The 22191-nt window shown below is 40.9% G+C and overlaps 1 protein-coding gene across 3 annotated transcripts in view; it reads left to right on the forward strand.

The window, feature by feature from the left end:
* Positions 1-348: 348 nt before the first annotated feature.
* The window catches only part of CNOT4 (CCR4-NOT transcription complex subunit 4), a 76603-nt gene continuing 54760 nt past the window's right edge, over positions 349-22191 (forward strand). For all 3 annotated transcript variants that reach the window (XM_059472839.1, XM_059472840.1, XM_059472841.1), the window contains exon 1: positions 349-673. The gene's annotated coding sequence lies outside the window, so the exon portion shown is untranslated. The remainder of the gene's footprint in view (positions 674-22191) is intronic.

Raw genomic sequence — 22191 nt, forward strand, 5'->3', positions numbered from 1 at the left:
CGGCAGGGTAAACCGCGCGGTTCAATGTCCGGCAATAGGTGGCTGAAGTTGCAGGGACTTTAGGGACGGGGACTCCCCGGAGCAGGGCGGTGGAACGGCCCTGGCCGGCGGAGAGCTCCGGATCTCCGGCCTGGCAGAAGAGGACCCGGCTCCGGCTAGGGCCGCCTCCGCCTCCGCCTCCTCCTGCGCTGCCCGGGCCGCCGCCGCCGCCTACAAGTCCCGTCATGCCCCACGCCGTCGCGGCCGCTGCCGTCGCGCCCCGTCCCCCCTCCCGCGCCGCTCCCCGCCCACTGCCGGCAGCGCACGCGCAGCGGGGGCGGCGTCCGGGGCAAGTCTCCCCAATGTAAGATGGTGGCCGGGCTGGCAGCGGAGCGCCCCGAGCTCGGAGATCGCCCGTCCCTCGCGTAAAGGTCGTCGGAGCAGCCGCCCGAGCGCCCGACCGGCTGCCGCCACACGTCTCGCCCCAGGAGTGTCGCTGCGGGTTTCTCCCCTCCGCTTCTCTCCTTCCTCGCCGCCTCTCTCCTTCCCTCCCCACCCTTCTCCTCCTTTTCCCCTCGCCTCCTTTCCCGCACGCTCACTCACCCACCCGCCCGGCCGCCCCCGCCGCGCTGGGCAGCCTGAGAGGGAGAGCCGCGCACACGCACCGCGGGCCGGGCAGGCAGGAGGAAGGCGGGTGAGTGCGAGCTGAAGGCCGGGCCGGGGAGGGAAGGAGGAGGGAAGGAGAGACGAGGAGGAGGCGGGGGGGAGCCGGGCCGCTCTGACTACGAGAGCGCCGAGGCTTCGCTGGGACGGCGCAGGCCGCAGCCCACCCGCCGGTGCACCCCCGGCGACGGCAGGACGCGCCGGGCCGCTGCCGGGCGCCGAGGGCACCGGGCCGTAAGGGGAGGGCGCGGGGGCGAGCGGGCGGCTCCTCCTCCCCGGGGGCACCGGGGAAGGGGCTCCGTCCGTGCCGCTGCCTGGAGGAGGCTGTAGTGATTTCCTCCTCGCCCCCCCTCCGGCGCGGGGAAGCCCTTGGGCCGGGCCGGGCCACCGGCCGGGCTGGCGGAGGGACGGTGGCCCGGAACCGCTCGCATTTGCCGGGGCAGGCCGGTGCGGCCAGGCGCGGGCATCGCAGCGTGATTCACTTAAAATTTGCGTGGAAATTTCCTCTCTCCCCTTCTTCCTCTTCCCTGGAGCCAGGCTCCATTTCTTCTTGTGATAGGCACTTTTTTCCTGAGGGAGAGGCAAACAGATGGTGAATGGCAGCCTCTTAATTTTGGTGTTATTTTGGACAGTCCGTGCAACCTCCTGAGATTTGTCTGTCAGTAAAATAACCGGTATGTAACTTTCTGTCTCCTGCTTGCAAAATCCTAGAAGCTCTTTCCAGTTTGTGTATTAGCAGAAGTAAATGACAAGGATGAGTATGGGTGCTCATCCTGCTCCTAGCGATGGTCCTACAGCTCTACCTGCCAGTTTAAAAGTGAGCAGCCGGTGCCTTTGTATGTACAGTAAAGGGGAGGGAAAATACACTAGATAATTATCTTAAAATGCTTTGTTACTGTACCAGAGAGGATTTAATTGTCCATGGCTTGTATGCTTCTGTCAGTGTGGTAATACTAAGTATGCTGTTCAGAAGAGAAGCAGTTCTCTCCAGAGCGTATGTTAATGTGAGCAAAATCCACAGCTGGTTAAAGCTGTGGAAATTCTAGACCTGCAGATGTTGGCTTACTCCTGTCCAAAAGTTTTAGGAGTTAATGTTGGCCAGTCACATGTTTACTGAGCCTGTACAGGTTTCTAGCTTGCTGTGTTTTAACTGCCTGTGTTTTGTTTTAGTTTTGAAATGTCTTTACTCGAACATCCCTGTACTTTGACTTCATATTCATGTAAACATGGTGTCTGGCACTAACAGAAGATCACACATACTGAAAGATGAATATGTAGAAGAATGAAACTTTTTCTAGCCCCTTTCACTGCTTGAAAAGGAAAGAGAAAAAAAAAATACAGGCTTATGAAGAGCAGGGAATAAAACAGCTGTTTGACTCAAGAGGGTGAATTAGTTTCAGATGGCCTACAAATAGCCAAATGTACTGCTAGTTTCTTAGCACCTCTGTAATAATGTAGTGATCTAACTTGTGGTCTAGGATTCAGCTGTGCTGCACCTTAGGCTTTTGGAATTCTGCGATAGAGTTTCCATTTCATAAACAAGATGAACACGTGTTTAGAACTGCTTGGCAGTTGAACTTGGCTGTATTGAAAACGAAGTTCATTTTAGGGGAAAAGATTGTTTTGGAAAGGGGGAATACAGTGATAAAATTATGTATTCTTTTAACTTGCGTGTTTCTTTAGGTGCCTCTTCATTAGCTGTTAAAATCAGGGTGTTGGAGGATCCTAACAGTTTTTCTCTTTACAGAGAAAAGGTGATGAGTGTCAGGAATAGTGCTCTACTAGTTTCTTGGTACTTGAGAAAGTTTAAGACCATCCTTAGAGTGCCAACTAAATAAAAAACTTGGGTCAAAAAGGCTGGTGAGAGAGCATATGCAAGTACATGGCTTTGTATGTAATAAAAATAATCTTTATGTAAAAGTACATGTTTTCCTTCATGGCTATTGTTCATAGAGGTTAGGATATTCTTTGTGAGCTAAATATTTTTGAAATAGCTCTGACCAAGATCCTAAGTATGGGCCCTGAAGGCTTAACTCTGGCAACTATTGCTCAAAATCTCACCTGCCTCTTTGAAATAAATGAGATTATTTCAGATAGACCACTCTGTAAGCACAGGTAACTGTTAAGTGGCTGATAACAGATTGCATCTTGGGCTTTGGTTGCTCTGGTAAGATGAGGCTGATCTATAGGCCTTAACACATGCTGGAAGGAAATTACTTGCTCAGCAAGATTGCTAGGGTCAAGGGTTCTTAAACTTTCACACGGTGAATAGTGCCTTGGGTTGTACAAAACACCTCTTGTCCCACTTGCAGTTATGCTGTATTGCTGAGATAACTTGAGTAAGTGCATATGGGAAAGACTGCACAACTTACCTTGCTTCAATGTCCTGAATGTTTTTTCTCTTTAAAGATGTTCTTTTTTTTTTTCCAGTGTGTGTCTTTCTACCTGTTTAGTCCCCTTTTTATTGGATGGTAACAGTGTGAGGAGATGGAACTTTATGAATAAATAGAGTCCCCATCCCTCTGGGCCACCCTCTTCTGTTTCTTGGAGAATAGTCTATGACTTTATTGGTTTCAGAAGGTTGGTTAATATTTGTTAACATTTTAACAACTGTAAATACTTTCCAGATTTGGAAAATTGAGTACAGCAGCAAACGGTTTGGCATGGCTTGACCTGCTGTTCAGGCCTTCTGGTTCTTCCTGTAAGTAATTGGGAGGGCAGTGCAAGTGTGTAGCCGGAAATATGAATAGAACATATCTAAGTAAAAGCATGCATTAGATTGTTTGGACCAGTTAGGTGCATGTTTTTACCAGACTGGGGTTTTTTCTGTCACACCAGAAACTTTGACGTGCTTGGTTTTGTCAGATGTCATATTTCTTGTATGAGTTTGAAAAAGGAATCTTCATCGTCTGCTTATTTCAAAATTGTATTCAAGATTTAGTGGGTATTCAGGATACATGGTTTTGGCTTATGGTTAGCTGTTATTAGACTGGCTGCATCAGCTCAAAGGGAAGAATTACTGTTTAAACTAGTGATTTCCACACAGTACTAAAATCAAGTAAGTTTTGTGGTGATATGTTTTATTTTCTTTCCTTCCACTTGGCTGTTCTGAGAACTTGACAACTTCTAGGTATACCTAGTAGGAGTCTATCATCATTTAAATGGAGCTGGCAAGTGTTTTCTAACCATGGATGTGCAAAATAAGGTATTCATAAATCTCAGGCATGTGCTTTAACAACTTGAGGAAGCCTGCATCCAGAGTTATCAAGACAAATACAGGCCAAGGAAATGACACTTCTTGTCCTTTTCTGTGTATCCTGAAAACTATGTTTTTATTCTGGAGCAGAATATGTTAGTGTTGATTTCATAATGGTTAATCAGTTGTTAGTGTATTTTTATTGAGGTATTTCATCTGTTGCTGGTTTTCAAATTGGGGAAAAATAGGTTGGGATCAGCATAAGGGAGATTTTTTAATCCTTTAGTCACTGAGTTAAAAATAAAGGTGGATGTAGAGATCAAGCAAACATGCTACTGAACTTGGTGGAAAGGGAGCTTGGATCTTTTCTAAGGCATTTTCTCTGATCAGTGCTGTCTGATTTTGATCCAGTTCTGTTCTCTTGCAAGAGAAGAATGGAAAACTTCATCTGTAGCTTTCTAACACACTGTGATCCCAGCATCTGTTTCTTCTATCTCACTGTCGTCTTGAGAGCAATAGATGCCTAATATGAAGTGGGTTTCAATTGACTACAAAATGGGATGTAAAGTAATTGTACTTCTGCATATCTTGGTTGAGAGATGGAGGGTCACTTGTTGTAGTGCAGGCTCTTGTACTGTCTGAGCCCCTTCTGGGCTTTGACTATTTTCCTTTCTCAGCTTAGCAGTCTTTTGTTGCTGGCAGGTGATATTGCAGTGTTTTGTATTTCATTGCAAGAATCAATTATTAGCACTAGAAATTTGGGGTGGTGTTTTTATGTTGTTGGGGTTTGATTTATTTTTGTTTTCTTTTTTTCAAAACAAATGAAGTGAAAGAAACTACAAAAATGGCAGCACACTTCTGTCTTCGCTTCTAACGAGTTCTTCAGATTCAAAACAGAATCACATGAGCTTTGTAGGGATGGCCAAAAATGTGATAGGCATGTGTACTGTGATTTTCAAGCAGTGCTTCATCCCAGATTTTACTTTGGGCCATTTTTAGGCCTTTTTTGTGGTTGAGTGCTTATGTTTCACGCCGCTGAGGTCTAATCTTTTCCTTGCTTAACAGAAGGGGCATGTATTTTTTCCTGGTGTGGATGTTCTTAAATGTTTTCTTCCAGATAAGATTTGATATGCAAAAATAGTAACTAAAAGGGTAGCAAACTTCACCCTTGTAGAATAAAATACACTGCATAGGTAGACTTGCTAACAGTTTTGCAGGTTTTTTTTTTTTTCAGAAGCACTGAATTCAACAGGTGAGATTTATTTGAAAGCAGACTTCATGTTATATTTTGGTTTAGAGTCGCTTTCACCAGTATGGATTTAATGTGGATCCTGCTTGAATAGTGTATATTAGTTTTAAATTGCAAGATACATGAGCTGAGACACCTTGAGTATGAAATACTGTACTTGCAGGTGGAGTAGTTTTGTTGTTTCTAAACCCGTCTCTTATTACATGTTATAGTAAGTTGCCATCCTAAAAAAAACCAAACAGTTTGAGTGGAGGACTGGGAAGAAGTAATTATATTTGTATGTGCTTTGGAGCTCCCTGCCTGAAGAGTTTGATATAAGTTTTGATGAAGGTTATGTCCCAGATAGGTAAGCATGTGGTGGCTGTTGTTCAGAGTTTGTTTTCTACTACAGCTTAGAATTATAGAGAAATAGGATAGGGAAGAAGTCGGTAGCAATGATCACTAGATGTGGGGAGAAAGTATTCAGCTACTTTTTTGTCTTTCTTTGTCTTCTCTCCAGATATAATGAATGAAGATGGGTATGTGTAGCTATAGCTGTGCCTGTCAGTTAGAGACCTAGAGCTTCTCTGTGATCTGTAGATATTACCTTGGGCTGTTGGACATTCAAAAATAGAAACTATTCCCTGTCTTTGAATAGCTGCTGCTTCATGACATGTGACTTTTTTTTTTTATTGAATGGAACTAGAATTAGTCTCATTCATAAAATGTCTGTCCCCTGAGAGCTCTTAAACTAGCATAAAATAAAAGGCTAAAACTTGCTAGGTCAAAATTAGTGTTTATAGGTCAGCATGCCCAGTAGTTAATTTGAATGCATTTCCTTCAATCAGTGTGAACTGTGGGGGCTCCTAAACTCCTGAAGTTCTGTTAAACACACTGGTCTGAATTGAGAGAGGCCCAGTAGCATTAATCCAATTTGTCTAGTGACTTAATCTTACTGCCATTTATCATGTAACTGCTGCTCCTCTGAAGGAGCCTTCTTGCATGTGTTTCTGTTGATCATTTAGCGTGCCTCAATCCCTTTTCCTAAGAAGGTAATCTTCCCTTTTATGAAACTTCATCCTAGGTTAAGGGTCAAGTAATTTATAACTGAGAAACCATGTTAGAGAAGTTAGAGCTTCCTCCCATCTTTGAAAGCTCCTTTGCTAATCCTTTCATTTAGTAAAGCATATATTTAACATATTAGTGTGGTTTCACAGTTAGTGGCAAACTGGTTCTAGGACATAGGTGGTAAGTCTGAAACCAGAAGATGATCGCTGTTTTTCCTTTACATAACCGTTAGTGTATGTTGAAAATATGGAAGAACAGCTGAGAAGTTTAAGGAAATAGCAGCTCTTATATCAGGCTGTCTTCTGCACATGGGTAGTGTTATCTGACTGGATTGCAGTTTCATTTGAGTCTTGAGTAGTGGTTATAATTGTGAGGATGCTTCAAGGTATGTCCATTCTCATGTTTTCACCAGTGTAATGGTTCCCTCCTTTCACTGAGCACTTTTAGAGACATTAATTTAGTAAATTTTTATGCTCATGCTCTCATTCTGATTTAAATTGAGGCTTGTGATTCTCTGGGGGTGGGGCAGGGCATAACTTGTATGAGAACTATTCCTCTGGTTACTATGGTGTACATACATAGCACAGTGAAACTTGGTGAGAGCCAGCTGTGTTGTGTGACCATGTGACTCTGACAGTCAGAAGAAAACGCCATACCTTGGGCAGAAACTGCTTAGAATTGGTTCTGTAGTATCTTTTCCTGGGAAACCAGCTATTTGCTTTTGACTTCAGTGTCTAAAAAGAGAACACTATACAGCCATCTTTATAAGGAAGCCTGCAGTGGCACGTGGCTTTTATTCTTTGAGCACAGTTGTATAGAGCATAAATAAAGTGAAGAGTCAGAAAACAGGCAGTTTTGGAGTAAAATGTTTATTCTCTCCCTTGTAATTATACCAGTGACCGTGAAGGTTTTTTTTTTTTTTTTTTAATTCATTGCATGTATGTATTAAACTACTGACCAAAGGTGCAGCAAAGTTTGTTTTCAAACTTACGTGATTTGGTGTAATGAGGTGAGAGGGAGGGTCAGGTTCCTTTTGGCGTTTGCAGTGCTGTACTCATCTGCTCTTAGCAAATGAGCTCCTTAGTACCAGCTGCTGTTTCTGCTGTATTCAGTGTGTGCCACCTCTGAAAGCCTGGTGCAGGTAACTTCTACACAGGGGCAGTGCAGCGTCTTTTGATTGTATTGTTTTTTCCTGACACTTGTGATGGACTTAGAAAATACCATAGTATATGAAAGTATAAGGAAGGAGGTGGACTCAGTGTCACTCTGTGTTTTATTTGGGTTTTTGTTTTACTTTTCTTAGTTACTAAATAGAAAATCAGATATCGAAGAGCATATTCTCAAAGCTGACAACAGCATAAATGTTTCTGAGGCATCCTTAATGTCTTCATTTTGTATTTTGTTTCTTCTGGTTTTAAAGGAACTTAAATCTATCAGCCAGTTCTTTGTTCTCTTAAAGCAGTTGTTTGATTTTCTTATGGGTTTTGATTAGTTTGTGTCTCATACGGGCTTAGGCTTCTCCAAAGGAATTGCGTTCAGCTGCTCTTGGTTGGTGAAACCTCAGACCTGTCTCTTAGTATTAAAAAAATCACAGCATTTAAAGGACATGTTGGGCAAGTGTATTTGCAGTCAACTTGAACTTCTGTGCTTTTTATAGCATATATTTGTCACAGTCTGACAAATTGTTTGGGATTTCATTGAGCACTTCATGTGTACCAAATGACTCCTTAAGTTCACCTGCCTGAGTTAATGCAGCTCCAGGTAGTGGAGATAGCAGTAGAAGGAATTTATATAAATCTAATACTACATATTCTCCTTAAATTTGTGAAATATGATGTTGTTATTTCTCATTGTTTTCCCCTTTTTTTTTCCTAAGAAATTGCTTTAGATGTGTCTCTAAAATTTGTTTACCACAGCATATAGATAATGTTCAAGCAGTTCTCTGTGTTCTGTTCCTCACTGGGATAAAGGTGCTTCCCTCAATGCATGTCTTGATCTTTCTCAGCTTTGTTTTTTAGTAACAAATCTGTATTTCCCTGAACAGCAGAAGTAGGCAGTTGTAATTTGGGTGGCAGATATGTGGGAATAGGTATTTATGATGTGGGTGAATATTGTACAGAGCAACTGCCTTTCTGGATTTCTGACAGGTGTGTGGAGCACGTGTGATAAGATGCTTCTTTGACTCTCCAGAGTTTTTCTGTGCTTCTTGTTAAATTAATGGTTTGAAATAAATCTCATTTTTTTAATTACCGAATGGAAAATAAAGTAAAATTCCAATTATTTTGTGTAGAAACCAAACCAGCTCCAAACTAGAATTGAGTGTGACTAACTTTGTAGATGTTTTTACCATTTTCTGCTGACTCTGATGTCAGTACATGTTACTGAAACAGCATCCTGCTCTTGGCTGAAGCAGATGATAAGACAGATGATAAGTGCAGTATGCTTGCTTTCCATACTGAACTCCAAGCTGATCTTTCTTCAGCTAATAGAACTGATAGCTCATTGCATTTATTTGCTCTGGCCTTTTAATTAGATTACCTTTTGTGTTACACAACTGTTTTATAAATTACTAAAAGAGAAACCTTAATGCCTTGAATTATGTGTAGAGAATTTCAGATTTTAGAGAAGCCTCATCCTTTGTCATTTTCAACATGAAACAAGAAATAAGCCACAGGCCTTGTTTCCACCTACTTTTAGATAGTGCCACAAGTTTGAGCACAGGACATGTGCTGTATTTGGAATTGACTTTACCTCCCAGGTACACATCAAGAAAAAGCTGAAATGGTTCACTCATTTATTTTTGCCTTTGGGCTTTGCAATTAATAGCTACAGGGGCTAATGCTTTATTTACTTTTTCACTCCTGAAAAAGTGTAGGTACCTTGGTGTAACTGTAGTCTCTTTAAAGTGTAAGTGGGTTTGTATGTATTAAACTTCTGTTGTATCTTTACAGTTCCACTGTGCCTTGTGTATTTACGTATTAAGACTGTTATACTGTGTAACAGCAGTGCTCAGGGTAGGGAATTGTTATCATAAAACTTACATTTTTGAAGCTAATATTGTAAATGTAGGCAATGTTTTTATGTTCCAAACATGTTCTCTAACCTCATCATCATCAATAGATCTATTCCATTGGGTAAAGTTTACTACTTAAATGTTTGTAGGATCACAGCCTTAATTTGTAGTATTTTGGTTTTCTGCCTTGAGCACCACCTAAATGCAATTAAGTTGTAATGCATTTCTGTGTTGACTTAGGTTTAAAGTGGAAAGTACAGACAAGTTCGTAGAATCACAGAATGGTTTGGTTGGAAAGGACCTTAAAGATCACTTCACTCCAACACCCCTGCTATGGGCATGGACACCTTGCACTTTTCCAGGTTGCTTAAAGCTCTATCCAGCCTGGCCTTGAACTCTTCCAGGGATGGGTCATCCACAGCATCTCTAGACAGCCTGTTCCAGTGCCTCACCACCCTCATAGTGATGAGTTTTTTCCTAACATCTAATTTAAATCTACCCTCTTCCAGTTTAAAGCTTTTACCCCTAGTCATATCACTTCACTTCCTGATAATAGTCCCTCTCCATACTACTTGTAGGCCCCCCATGGGGTACTGGGAGGCTGCTGTCCAGATCTCCCTGGAGCCTTCTCTTCTGCAGGCTGAACAACCTCAGCCTCATAGGAGGGATACTGCAGCGCTCTGCTCATCTGTGGCCCTTCTCTGCACCTGCTGAAACAGTTTCCTCTCTTTATTGTGCTGGGATCCAGTTAGTTACTCAGCCAATAATGTTGTCTCCCAGTTGTCCAGTGTTCATTCACCTGGGGCTTAAACTGCCTTGCCTCTCCTGACTGTAGTGAGGGGAGAACGCTGCCACATTTTGCACAAGTCAGGTTTGCTTTTCTCCACTTGTGACTAAACATACTGAGTGGGAATGGCTGAGAGTGAATCTGGGGGTGGTGGCTGCTGTCTCACAAGTTTTAGCATGAGGTTGAAGAGGCTGACCAAATCCTCTTTGTTCCCTGTATTTCTTGGTAGTTTCTCAAGGATTCTGAAGAATGATTTTAGGCCTGTGCAATGATTTATTATATTTGTGTAGATTTTTTTAATAGGCTGGATGATGAGTACAGACCTTTTTCTGACACATTTGCTCGAAGCATCACTGCTTCTTCCACTGTAGCCCCCCAGCCTTTTCTTTTGAGAAGTGCTGGAGCACATCTCACTTACTGGTAGGAGGTATGAAATAAACCTTTGGATACATTTCTTCTTCACTCCTTCTTCTGTCTCAGGGATTTCTTGACTGACTAGTCATGATGTGAATTTTCCAGTGGTTAATAATTCCTGATATTATTTTCTCTGTCAAAGAGTATGGGAATTTTTCTGAAGAGCTGTTAATGTTTTGAAATATCTTACTGTTAGTCTGATAAGTAACTTTGGAGGATTGGGAAGACTGATACAGGAACTTCTGTGTGTAATTGTTGGTAGGGTACTCTACCTTACCAGGAATTTGCTCCAAGGGCTGGAGTACTTGTGGTGTCCTTTGGTGCATGTTTGTGTCTAAACTGACAATGGTTTAGACAGCAGCCCTAATAATGTGCTCTTATTCTCCCTGATATATTTGTGATCTTTGAGGCTTGGTAGTTGGTTGGTCTTTTCTTTCTCCCTCAGTTCAGGGCATCTTTTTTTCTTCCTGTGTGTATAGATATTAGCTTGTAAAATTACAACTCTTCATTGAACTGTATGATGTTTTTCTAAAAGTTCATCCATAACTTTTAATTCTAATTTAGAAACAGAGCTGCAGGCTGACTAGGGGATGTTCTCTTTTAGAGTTGATGTACATTGTTGAGAAGGGCTATAGTGAGCCCAGAAAGGCAGTATGTATAACTCATTTTAGCTTGTACTAGAGCAGATTTTGATATGAGGTCTTAGTTCCTGCAGTTCTATCTGGGGAAGTGCAGGGATAAAGATAACAGCTGCTTTGAATCAAAACTTTGTCTTGGAAGACTTTAAATCTAGCAGATGTGTATAAGAAGTAACAGTTGGCTAAAATTCTGCCTGCTGTTAGGGAAATGCATCCTCAGGCTGCAGAAAAGACTTTGGGAAGCAGGAGGAACTAATGGTTGGAGTACCTATGGGCATGCTATTGAAAATACTGAGCTGAACTTGCTAGAGCAGTGTGTGGAAGGCAGGCAAGAGACAACAGGCATGCATTAAAATAACTTCATTTAGGATCAACGTGTTTCTCTATGGAGTGGGACAATTATTGTGACAGGTGAAAGGTTCTGTAGTGTTTGGCTTTGAATGTTTTGATGCCCAGCTTGATAAAGCACAGTGTAATATAGACTTGTTTTGCTTATTTTGATTTGAGAAGGATGTTGAATGGAGAACCCTAGAGATCCTTTCCAGCTGGAATTATTCTGTGAATCTGTAGCAAAAACTGTGACCATCCTCAACTTCATGAGTAGGAAATTGTCCACGTTAGAGCTTGAACTAAAAATCAGTGATAAGCCTGTAAACTCACATGAGGCTTAACAAGACCAAGTGCAAGGTGCCTGCACCTGGGCTGGGGCAACCCCAGGTATCAGCACTGTCTGGGGGATGAGCAGATGGAGGGCAGCCCCTCTGAGAAGGACTTGGGGGTACTGCTGGATCAGGGGTTGACCCTCATGCTGGGACATGAGCCAGCAATGGCACTCACAGCCCAGAAAGCATCATGTAGTGACAATCAAACTGAGAGCAGGCTTGGCTTAGATATTAGAAAAAAATCATTACTGTGAGGCATTGGCACAGGTTGCTTAGGGAAGCTGTGGATGCCCCTGTCCTAGAAGTACTCAAGGACAGGAGGGCTGGAGCTCTGAGCAACCTGGTCTATTGCAAAAGGTGTTGCTGCTCATGGCAGGGGTGTTGGAACTAGATGATTTTTAAGGTGCCTTCCAATCCAGGCCATTCTGGGATTCTATGTTAATTGCCTTAAGGCAGATGTGGCTTCAGTGGAAGTGCAGGAAGGTTTATTTAAACTTAAAGATACTCTTTGATGTAAATACTGAAGCTTATGGATGTACTGCAGAATCTTTGAATCTCTTGCACTGACACAGGATGTTCATCTTCCTAAAGTTCAAGGTGGTTGCTTAAAACCTCAGTGATGAAATGCTCAAAATGGAATGGGAAAATAGCAGGTTTGCTAGTGATGTGCAATGGGATGGTGTGCCAAAAAACAAAGGAAATGAGCACTGATGGGATCCCTCAATGCTACAAAGTACCACACCTGAAATGTTTTTACACCAATGGAGGCAAGCATGAGAAACAAGCAAGACTAGCTCCAAGCCTTGGCCCAGTCCTAGAAATTTGATGTTGGCATAAGTGAAACCTTGTGGGATGAGTCTTGTGATTAGTGTGCCCTGTTGGATAGTTGCAGGCTCTTTAGGGGGAATAGGCAGGGCAGAAGAGGTGTGAGGAGGATGAGTGGGGTTGGGGGGTGAGGGTGGCATTTTTTTTAATGGGAGGGATAGATAGAATCTGTGGAGTGCACGGTTGTCAATGGCACATTCAAGAAACATTTGCACAATGCTCTCAGGCACATGGTGTGACTCGAGGTGTCCTGTGCTGGGCCAGGAGTTGGACTCAGTGATCCTAATGGTTCCCTTCCAACTCAGCTTATTTTATGATTCTAGCAGCTTTTCCATACACTGTCCATGGTACTGCAGTTGCAGACATTTCCCTTCCACAGCTGTAGTAAGGCTGAGAGTGTGTTGGAATAAAAGTGGTTTAGTATTGAAGTTGGGCTGGATTGTATGTGTGTGGGGTGGTTGTGGGTGTTTTAATTCCAGTCTCCCTTGTAAGGTTTTTGTTGTTTGTCCTTCAAGTTAAGTACTTCTGTCCAAAGCCCCAGGAATAGCAACAAGGCTGTATTTGGTTAAATGTTTGTGTCTGTAGTTGTGTCTATGTAGAAAGCTGGGGAAACATACTTTACTTCTATTGGTTAAAAAGCACAATTTTGATAATCCAGAGTAATTTCTCCAATTTGTAACTGCAAATGCACTATGATTTATCTTAGGGCAGAATTTAGTCTAAGACCTTTAGGTAGCTTCAGTGTGATGATCAGGACTATGAGTAGAGCCCCTAATGAAAGATAAAATTAGGTGTTGAACATTGTGATGGTGTTTCATATCTTCTGCAGAGTCTCTTGGGAGAATGAAGGAAAATCTGGTCCTAGCAATTAGCTTAATCTTTGCATTGTACCAATAAATAATGTCCTTTACACTAGTTATTCTAGATTTTGCAGGTATTCTTTCTCAGACTTGGGAATTTTGTTTGAGTAATTAGAAAAGTGTTTTTAAACTAACTCATTATTATCTTAGTATTGTTCTTAGATTAAATCTGAAGGATGTGTATTATTTTCACCCTATTAGGCCTTTAAAAGCAAAGCACTGGACAGTAATTATCACTCTTGACTCTTAAGACTTGTGAGGGTTTAATGGCACTTGCAAAGTACAACTAATGTGTTTGTAAACCTTTATAGAATGCTGTAAAGGAAGTGTTTGAGCTTTTTGTGTGTCTAGTACCACTCTTTGTTTCTTTGTCAGTCAGGAAGTTTAGCAGGTGTAATGCAAATAATCATACACTAATTCTGCCCTGGAGGAATGCAAAGGTACTTCATTCTTTCTGCTGAGCTTTTCTTGGTTTCTCCCCATGGGTAGTAACTAGTTGGTTAAGGACAGTGTGTGGGTTACTGTGGGTGCTGGATTCCTGGGCTGACAGGTGCAGTGAGTGGTGCTGTGCTGTAGAAGTGGTGTTCTGCAACTCAGTGTTCCACTGAAATACTCCAAACCACGAGCAGCTTGCTCACTCCTCCCTCCCCCTGCAGCCAGCCTGGGGAGGTGAAATGGAGGCAGAAAGGTCAAGACCACGTGTTGAGGTAAGAATTTACTGGAAACAGCAATGAGATAAGGCATGGATCAGTAACAGCAGCAATACAAATGACAGAGGGTGCAAGAAAGAGGTGAATGATGCACAAGTGATTGCTCATCCCAGGAAACCCCTGACAACACCTGACTTCCCTCCACCATACTGTGTGACCCAGAAGGGATGGATTCTCCCATCCCTGGAAAATGGCCTGGAATAACCTCTGTGTCATAGCAGTGCCCCCTTCCTAACTACTGTTTAAACTAACCCTGTCCTCACTGGGACCAAATTTGAGTTGGATCTAGGTGCCAGCTGGAAGGTCAGAATTCTAGAATATTGAGTGGCTACTGGAGATGTAGTGCTATGCAAACAAAATTTTGGCGTTCTATTTTAAGAGCAGAGGTGATGAAGGACAAGCTCTTCATCTATGATTTTTTTAATCCCTTTTTTTTTTCTTGGAACTGTTGAACATAAAAAGGTGTTTTCTGTTGTGGGTTGTTTCACTCCTATATAATTTCAGTGAATTACATCTGTATTTTAACTGCTGCTAGATGTATTGAAAATAAAATTTAAATAATATTGTCTTTGTCTAAAAACGCAAGTGTAGCATTTGTAACAAGTAAAAGCTCTTTTGAAAGATGGGGGAAGGCCACTTATATTTGTTCAATTCTACATCATAGTAATTTTGTAGATAATTAGTATAAGAAAACAATTCTGAAAGACAAAATGGCTTTTAAAGATTGATGAAAGTTGAGAAGCAGATCCTATATGTTTTGTGGAGAACAGTAAACTTTTCAGTTTAAGCTGTTCTAAGTTAATTTTTTTTTCTGTGTAAAGTGCATAGTGATAAGGAATTCTAACAATATGCCACTGCAGTTCTGCCTAAAATACTTGGCATTATTTACATACATACATGTAATGAATTTTGCCACCTATACCCTGAATTTGTGTTGATCTGGGAGAAAAGAACAAATGTGAGATTTGTAAACACGTTTAAATAGGAAGCAGATGTATTTGAGATGTTCAGCAATGATAATGGTGTCTATTACAGACACTGTGGAATGACTGTTTAATAGATACTTCAGGGTTTTTTTGATCCCTTTTATACTGATGCAAGATGCTTTTTTTACTGCTCAGTTGTATGCTGAGGGCTCTGTTTTTTTCCTTTTACCTTGTCTCAAAAGACTTTGCTGTAGTGGACGACTTAAAATGTGTATGTTCCAAGAGTATCCTAAAGAGCTCTTTTACCCCTAAGTGTAGCTATTGGTTTTCTCTGCCATAATGTAGTTTATTTTGATCTATGTACTTTCCAAATAACAATGTTTCTCCTTTTTGGTTTACTGAGAATATCAAGGTAAATTACTATTAATTCTTATGCACACTCTGAGATAAATTTATCTTTAACCGTGATAAAAATTTGGGAAGTAGCTTTGTATCAAGTGTTGAATATAAATTATAAATAGGACCTTTAGTATATCAGTCAGTAATTACTGAATTTTTAAAGTGTCAGACTTTGTCATCCTTTTCTCCTGTCCAAAATGAGGGCTGCAGAAGTAGCATCTTGTTGGTTGCAGAGATAGTACCTTGTGTTAGAGCAATAAAGTAGTTCATTATATGCATTGGTTTAATAAAAGATGCAATCTCAATGTACTAACTCTGTGGCTTTTTTAGAGTAGGATGAATCTAGGAGTGTATGCAAGGCACAAGGGTGACTTTTTCATCTTAGGCAGTTTCAGGACTCTGCAGAGTTGTGTAGTGCTAGGAGGAGACAACTTGAAACCTGCTGTGGGCACATGCTTTGCCTTTGGTACCTCTGTGTTCAGGGTGTAGCAAAGTGGCTTGTGACTTCATGTTAAAAACCTCAATTCTGCATAGTGACGTGCTATTTTATATGCTGTCTGTGCATTTAATCTAGAGGGAATATTCTGTGTGCTCTAACGTTCTTAGTCTTGTACATAGCTATGGTTTTTCAAGGACTTAAAACAATGTGTGTGACTATTAATGCTCTTTTAAAAGTGTTCAGAAAAATTTTTAGTCTTTCATAGAAACTGTTTTCATATGAAAGTTGAAAAACTAAACAGTGGAATTTTCATTGAAAGATGGTTACTGGGAATGTAGTTCTTTACCTTGTGACTCCTTGTGGAGGAGAAATGATGTAAATTCTGTGTGTGGTTGGTTTGGAGCTCTTGCCTTACATAGAAGGCAGCTAACCTGGCAGCTGTTGTGATCTGTTACCCTAAGGAATGGGGCAGTGGGAAGCATGTCCTTGCCACTGACTGATGTCAGCCTGCTTTCCTCTGCCTGGGAGAGGATGTTACTTTTCTATTACTCCATAACTGGATTTCTTCTCTGCACTACCTACTCCACCCAAGGAGCATTTCCTTCCACAAGGTCAGGGAATTGAGTTGCTCATGTTCCAGCAGTAGCAAGAATATTTCATCCCTTTCCAAAGGCTTGCTGTTTGTATAAGAGGTGGGAATCTAACTGACTGACATTCTAGTGTGCATTTGGGCACAGTGATGTAGTTGAAACCTACATAACTAGATATTAATAAACAGAATGGAAACAAAATGGCTGGAAAGCACTGCAAAACCAAAGGTGCTTTTATTCACCCTGACTCTTCATTGTTGACTGTCTACAGGCACAGTAATGCTTTACAGGCAGTCTCAGCTACCAGCATTTTTCCAGGTGTGTTATGTCATCCATGTAAACTCTTGACAGCATCTGATTTACCTATCTGTGTGCACAGAACTGATCATGAGCCTTTACTGTTACAGTAGGCAAGGATAAAACACTAACCTCTTCCAAAGACAAGTGTCCTATCTTAAAAAGTGGATAAAAATCTGTAATTTTATTAAATCAGAGGAGCAGAAGATACCGTATGTGGTTACTGTATGGGTCTGGCCTATCATGCAGGTGGGTATTAAAAGAACCTGGAATGTGTAAACTGTTCCTTGTCAGGAAGCAGATACTCTGGGTGCCATATCCCTGAATAATATGATATTCCCCTGCTGTCTCTCTTAAATCCTCAGAAAAAATGTTGAGAAATATCTTTGTATAACTCAGGGAGTAAATCTAATGCTAAGTAAATCTAATGCTTTCATTTTGAAAGCGGACATTGCTGTTAGGGACAGTGGCAACCACTCCACTGTGATGTAGGAACAGTAATATGGGTTTTCAGGTTGCTCTTTAAAACAATTACTGTTCAGCACCTTGCAGATGAAGACTAAACCACACCAAGTTTCTATTATAGGTCTGGAATCACACACACTAGCCCACACAAAAGTAGCAGTGCAATATGTCCCATTGTTTTTTCTTATTTCTGCACACACATTTCAGATGGAATATCTGTGTCTTTAAGACTAATTTTGAAAGACTTTTTCTCATCAAATTAGGCTCTGTGCTTAACTGTTTTCCTGAAGTATACTGCATGTCAGATTCAGCCAGTGCTGTCTGTCCTGTACTAAGTATCCATAGTAAGCATAAAGGTAAAAAGCACACATTTGTATTTCATTCTAATTCACTAATACTTGTCTTCCTGATGCCAAGATCCTAGAAATTCTGAACAGTAAAACAGAGTGAGTGGGTCGTTTTTCTTGTAGAATGCAACTGCTGAACTGATTTAGGTTTATTTGCATATTAATTTTTCAAATACCTTGATTAGCAGGGGTTTATGGCGGTTTATAACAGCTATATAGGTTAGCCATTTTCCCTTTCAAAATGAGATTTGCAAATTATTTTCCTCCAAACTGAGTGTGAGTTGCTTTTTTAGAGAATCAGGTTTTAGAATATGTGTGACTAATGCTGTAGTTATATTCAAGACTCAAACATCATAAATCTTACTAAGTGGAATGTTGTAATGAAGAGAGAATGATATTGTCAGAAGAGCAGTCAGAAATTGTTGAGTTCTGAAAACCAAAGCACGAGAGTCAATAGCAGCACATCTCAATCATGTGGTCATAGCAAGAGAAAAAGAATATTGTTTTGCTGCTCACTGGATTCTGTTCTCAGGGGTCTTGTACACCAATCTGGACACACTGAACAAGTCGGTCCTGAGTAGCTGTAGTCCTTGGCCCAGCTTGCTGGAAGAATAAGGAGAAGTAAGGGTGCAGACACCTCTTGGTCCTGATTTGCCACAGTTCAGGAGTTATGGATCCTAAAGTGATGTGTGTGATGGATTATATAGCTGCTTGTAGAGTTAGGCTTGTTTGGAATCCATAGCTCTTTGAAATTGCTCTTTGGTACTAATGACATTTAAAGTAAAACACCATGTACATTTTGTTTTTTAAAGAAGCCCCTGCAGCTTGTAACCATATTTCTTTGTGGTCTGCTTTGATATGTTTTTGTATGGGTTCACCTTCTCTATAGAAAATGCTAGGAAAGCCTTGCTGAGCCTGTAGAGGCCTCTTTCACGACCCTTGTCTTTAAAGAGAAAGAATTGTTCTGCTGAAAGAACAATCGGTGGATTGCAATACTGATCAATAAACAAAGATGTTCTTTCTGTATTTAATGTTCTAGACCTACTACCTTGAGACTTCTAGAATCTCTGTTCCTGCCCTTTTGTCTAGAGAGGACTGTGAAGCTTTTGGGACTGTTCAGTCCTGAGAACTTTTGGTGATTATCATGGTGCTGGCCATGCAGAGTCTGGCACTGTAACAGACCACAATAAGCAGAGCTTTTCAGTTGTCCCTGAGAGTGTGTAGCCAATATAGGTGTACAGTCCAAAAAACTCTTTTCATGACACTCCCATCTCTGGCCCCAAACAAAAAATGCTTGCACTGTTACTGATGCAAGACAACCTTCTACTTGTGTTTCTCTCCATAATGGGGAAAAAGGGCCATGATAATCGAGTCAAGGATTTTCAGAGAAAGCTACAGCTTTCTCTGAAAGGTCATGATGGCATACTGAGTTTTTTCCTCACCTTGTTTTTTTTTTTGTGCTTCCACGATCTTTTAACCATACTAGGTTGGATGGTGTGAAGTGTTAGTGGGGAAAACTACCTTTCACAAAGGCAAGGATCTCAGCTGCTGTGGGAGGCTGCAAAGCAAACTCATTCAGCTTGTTTTGTAGAAAGGTAAGAAATATTTTACAAATGCTTTCAGGTTTTACTGAGATCTAAACATTCAGCCTCTGAAGTCTATTTTCATTGATCACTTAATTCAATTAAGGAATGAGTTGTAGATTTTCCAGGAATGGAGCAAACTTGCCAATATATTCTGAAAGCTAATCCTGACTATAAGGAGTGTGACACTTAACAGTGGTATGAGTTTTCTTGTGTAGTTTCAAACATTTATTGTTTCAACAGCAGCCTAATCCACGGATAATACTATGTTCTTACAACTTGTCCTTAGTTCTTGAAATCTTGCATAGTCTCCTATTTCAGGGAAAATCTGGGTGTTTTCTTGTGAGGTGGTGTTACTACAGTCATCTCAGCTCTGTTAGCACCAGCCCTCTGAATTCCTCTTCTGCAAGACGGGTTCTGTGCGCGTAATGTATCATGTCTAGAGCAATGATTGAGTATAATGGGCCTTGTTTAGGAACGAGTGATCCTTCTGTAAAACAAACTGTGCAAAGAAGCTTTCAGTTTGGGGTAATCTGCCAGACTTTGAAGGTTTTATGTTGGTATTTCACAGTAGAGGTGCCTTGTGGGGGGGGCAAGGAAAAGACTTCATGTTGATTCAAGAGGCCAATTATCTGGGGAGGCTAACAGTAGCCTCTTAAAACAAAATTCTTGTATATTGACCTCCTTTGTTGAAATTCTTTGATACTGGTCAGCGGGATTATCTTGTAAATCAAAAATTTTGGAGCACACTGAATTAGTTCTTAGAACAATGCCTATGGACTGTGATTGGTTTGGAGTTTCTTCTTCCCCAGGAAGTGATTTAGGCTTTTCTCTGGCTCCTTTCATAGGGCCAGATTTGTAAAGATGAGTAGATGCTTGTGTGCTGGTTGTATGAATGCCTATCTAGGGACTTGTCTCTCATTCCTGTTTGTTGGTGTTGTAGGTTTGATCATCATCAGAAAAAGTGAAGAGAAACTTGATTGTGGTACTCATCTCTGTGGGGTGCTTGCCCTTGCTGGGCAGATTTGGGCTTTCTCTGAAGGTGCCCAGGCTACATGTGATGATTTGTTTATGCTCCCTGGGGCTGGTTGCAGGATGTTCTCTGTGCTCCTGCCATCCTCCTCATTACAGAAGAATTCTGGCTTTTTGGTCCACTGTGGAGTCTTCCCCATGCCTTGCATCCATAAGATTTAGATGGACTATTTTGATCCATGGCAGCCTGCTTCCTCTGTTTTATACCTATGAAGGCAGAATAATGAGAACAAGCTTACTTTGGCAGCTAACTGGAAGAACTCTGGGTCACAGACTCATGTGACTTGACTTTGATTTACCTTATCAAAAATATGGCATTATTGTCAACTTCAGCTCTAAATTATTGGCAGAAGTGGGCTCAAACTCTTAATCTGAACAAATATATGATTAACTAATTTTCTTCCCAGAAACTTTATCCAAAGCAAAGTAAAAATACATGGATTTTCAAACTCCAGCTAAGAATATTCAAGCAGAAAATGATTGAAGATGATCTTTCTCCACCTAGAGGGAATCTTGACATGATAAGGTTTGCTACCAGGTGATAAATATGCACCCCCATGGACACTGCTCAAACTGGGCTTGTGTAGCCTCTATATTTTTATTTTGTCGCTGCCCATTTTACATATAGCAGTACCTGAAGTTCTTCAGAAGTCTGTGCTCTGTGTATCTTGATGCTGCTCTTTTCCAGAATTTACTTCTGTTGATCTTTAGGTTAAAACTGCCCTCTTGGCTATTGAAAGCCATTTGCTAATGAAAATTGACACTACCAGCATGAAAAGCATTAGAGAAGAGTCCTTCTAATTAGGCAGTATGAGGCCATGTAATTTACTGACTGTGGATGCGTTGTTTCTTTTTTCTTCAAATGTTTAAGATTTCAATTGTGGCTGTCTGTACAGATTATGTATGAAGTTGCAGTATATTGGGAGGTGCTTGGATCTGTTTATTTGAGATACTGCTGTGCCAAGAAATAAGCTTTATTTATAATAACAAGCAAGCCAACAAAGAATAGTTTGGTCACAAGCAGCTTTTTCCAAGTGATACTTGGAAAAATCTGTAACTAAGTTAATCTCTTTTGTCAATGCTAAAGTTTTGGAGTTGGATTATAACTGGTTTTCTGTTTAATGATGTTCAAGTAATATTACAGAAACATCTGTCCTCCCAGTTTGCGCTTAGATCAAACCAATCTCAATGTAACTAATGTCTTCCTAAAGTTTTTATCTGTTGCTAGTGACTAGAAAAGCATCTTATGGACATTATCTCAGTGCTATGGGTAAATGTTTCTCCTTAATAATATATGGTATTGCTGGACACAGAAATGCTTTTTGCTATATAGATTTGCTTATGATGTCTTTTAAAGTCTTGTAAATGAAAGCACCGCAATACAATAGAATCCTGGGAATGTCAGGTAGTACCTGGAGTGTGAAAATAAGATCAATGCAGTTGGCAATTCTGTGTGTGTAGTGTGAGTGTGGTTACCTAGCTGATTCAGTAGTTAGTAACATTAAATTAGCTTCTTGTAGGTTTTGTTGATCAGAAACATAATTTCCTGATGTATTCTACAGAGAGCTGTGAGATTTCATGGAGTGTGTATCTGTTGCCTGACGAACTCCTGGTAGCTATCTTCAGGACTCCTAATGAAGTTATGGTGGGAGAGCTTTTCTTGATTTAAGTTAAACATGAGAATTTTAATACTTTATCTTTTCTGTGTGAAGTACAGGCTCAGCAGGTAAAAACTGGGTTCCTCCCCAGTTGCCTTATCAACAGGGGTCACTGACAAGACTTTGTGAAAGTAAACCTGGATATAAGTTATAAACTTGTGGAGACAAACCCAGTCAAACTCCTAAGTAAAATGGCTTTTAAAATAAATATAGACCAGAATTTATAGTTCTTTTGCATAAAGTTTGTGAAGAGATTTATTCTTTAACCTCATTGAAGTTTGTTTGAAAGCAGATCACTGCATTAATTATGTTTGATTTTATAATTTTTCACTCCTTATTTGTAGTAAGTAGAACTTGTATTGAAAAAGTATGGGATAAAAAATGAATGTGTACGTATGGAGGGAGAAACTTC

The sequence above is a fragment of the Ammospiza nelsoni genome, chromosome 5 (assembly GCF_027579445.1).
Source record: "Ammospiza nelsoni isolate bAmmNel1 chromosome 5, bAmmNel1.pri, whole genome shotgun sequence".
NCBI classification, from domain to species: domain Eukaryota; kingdom Metazoa; phylum Chordata; class Aves; order Passeriformes; family Passerellidae; genus Ammospiza; species Ammospiza nelsoni.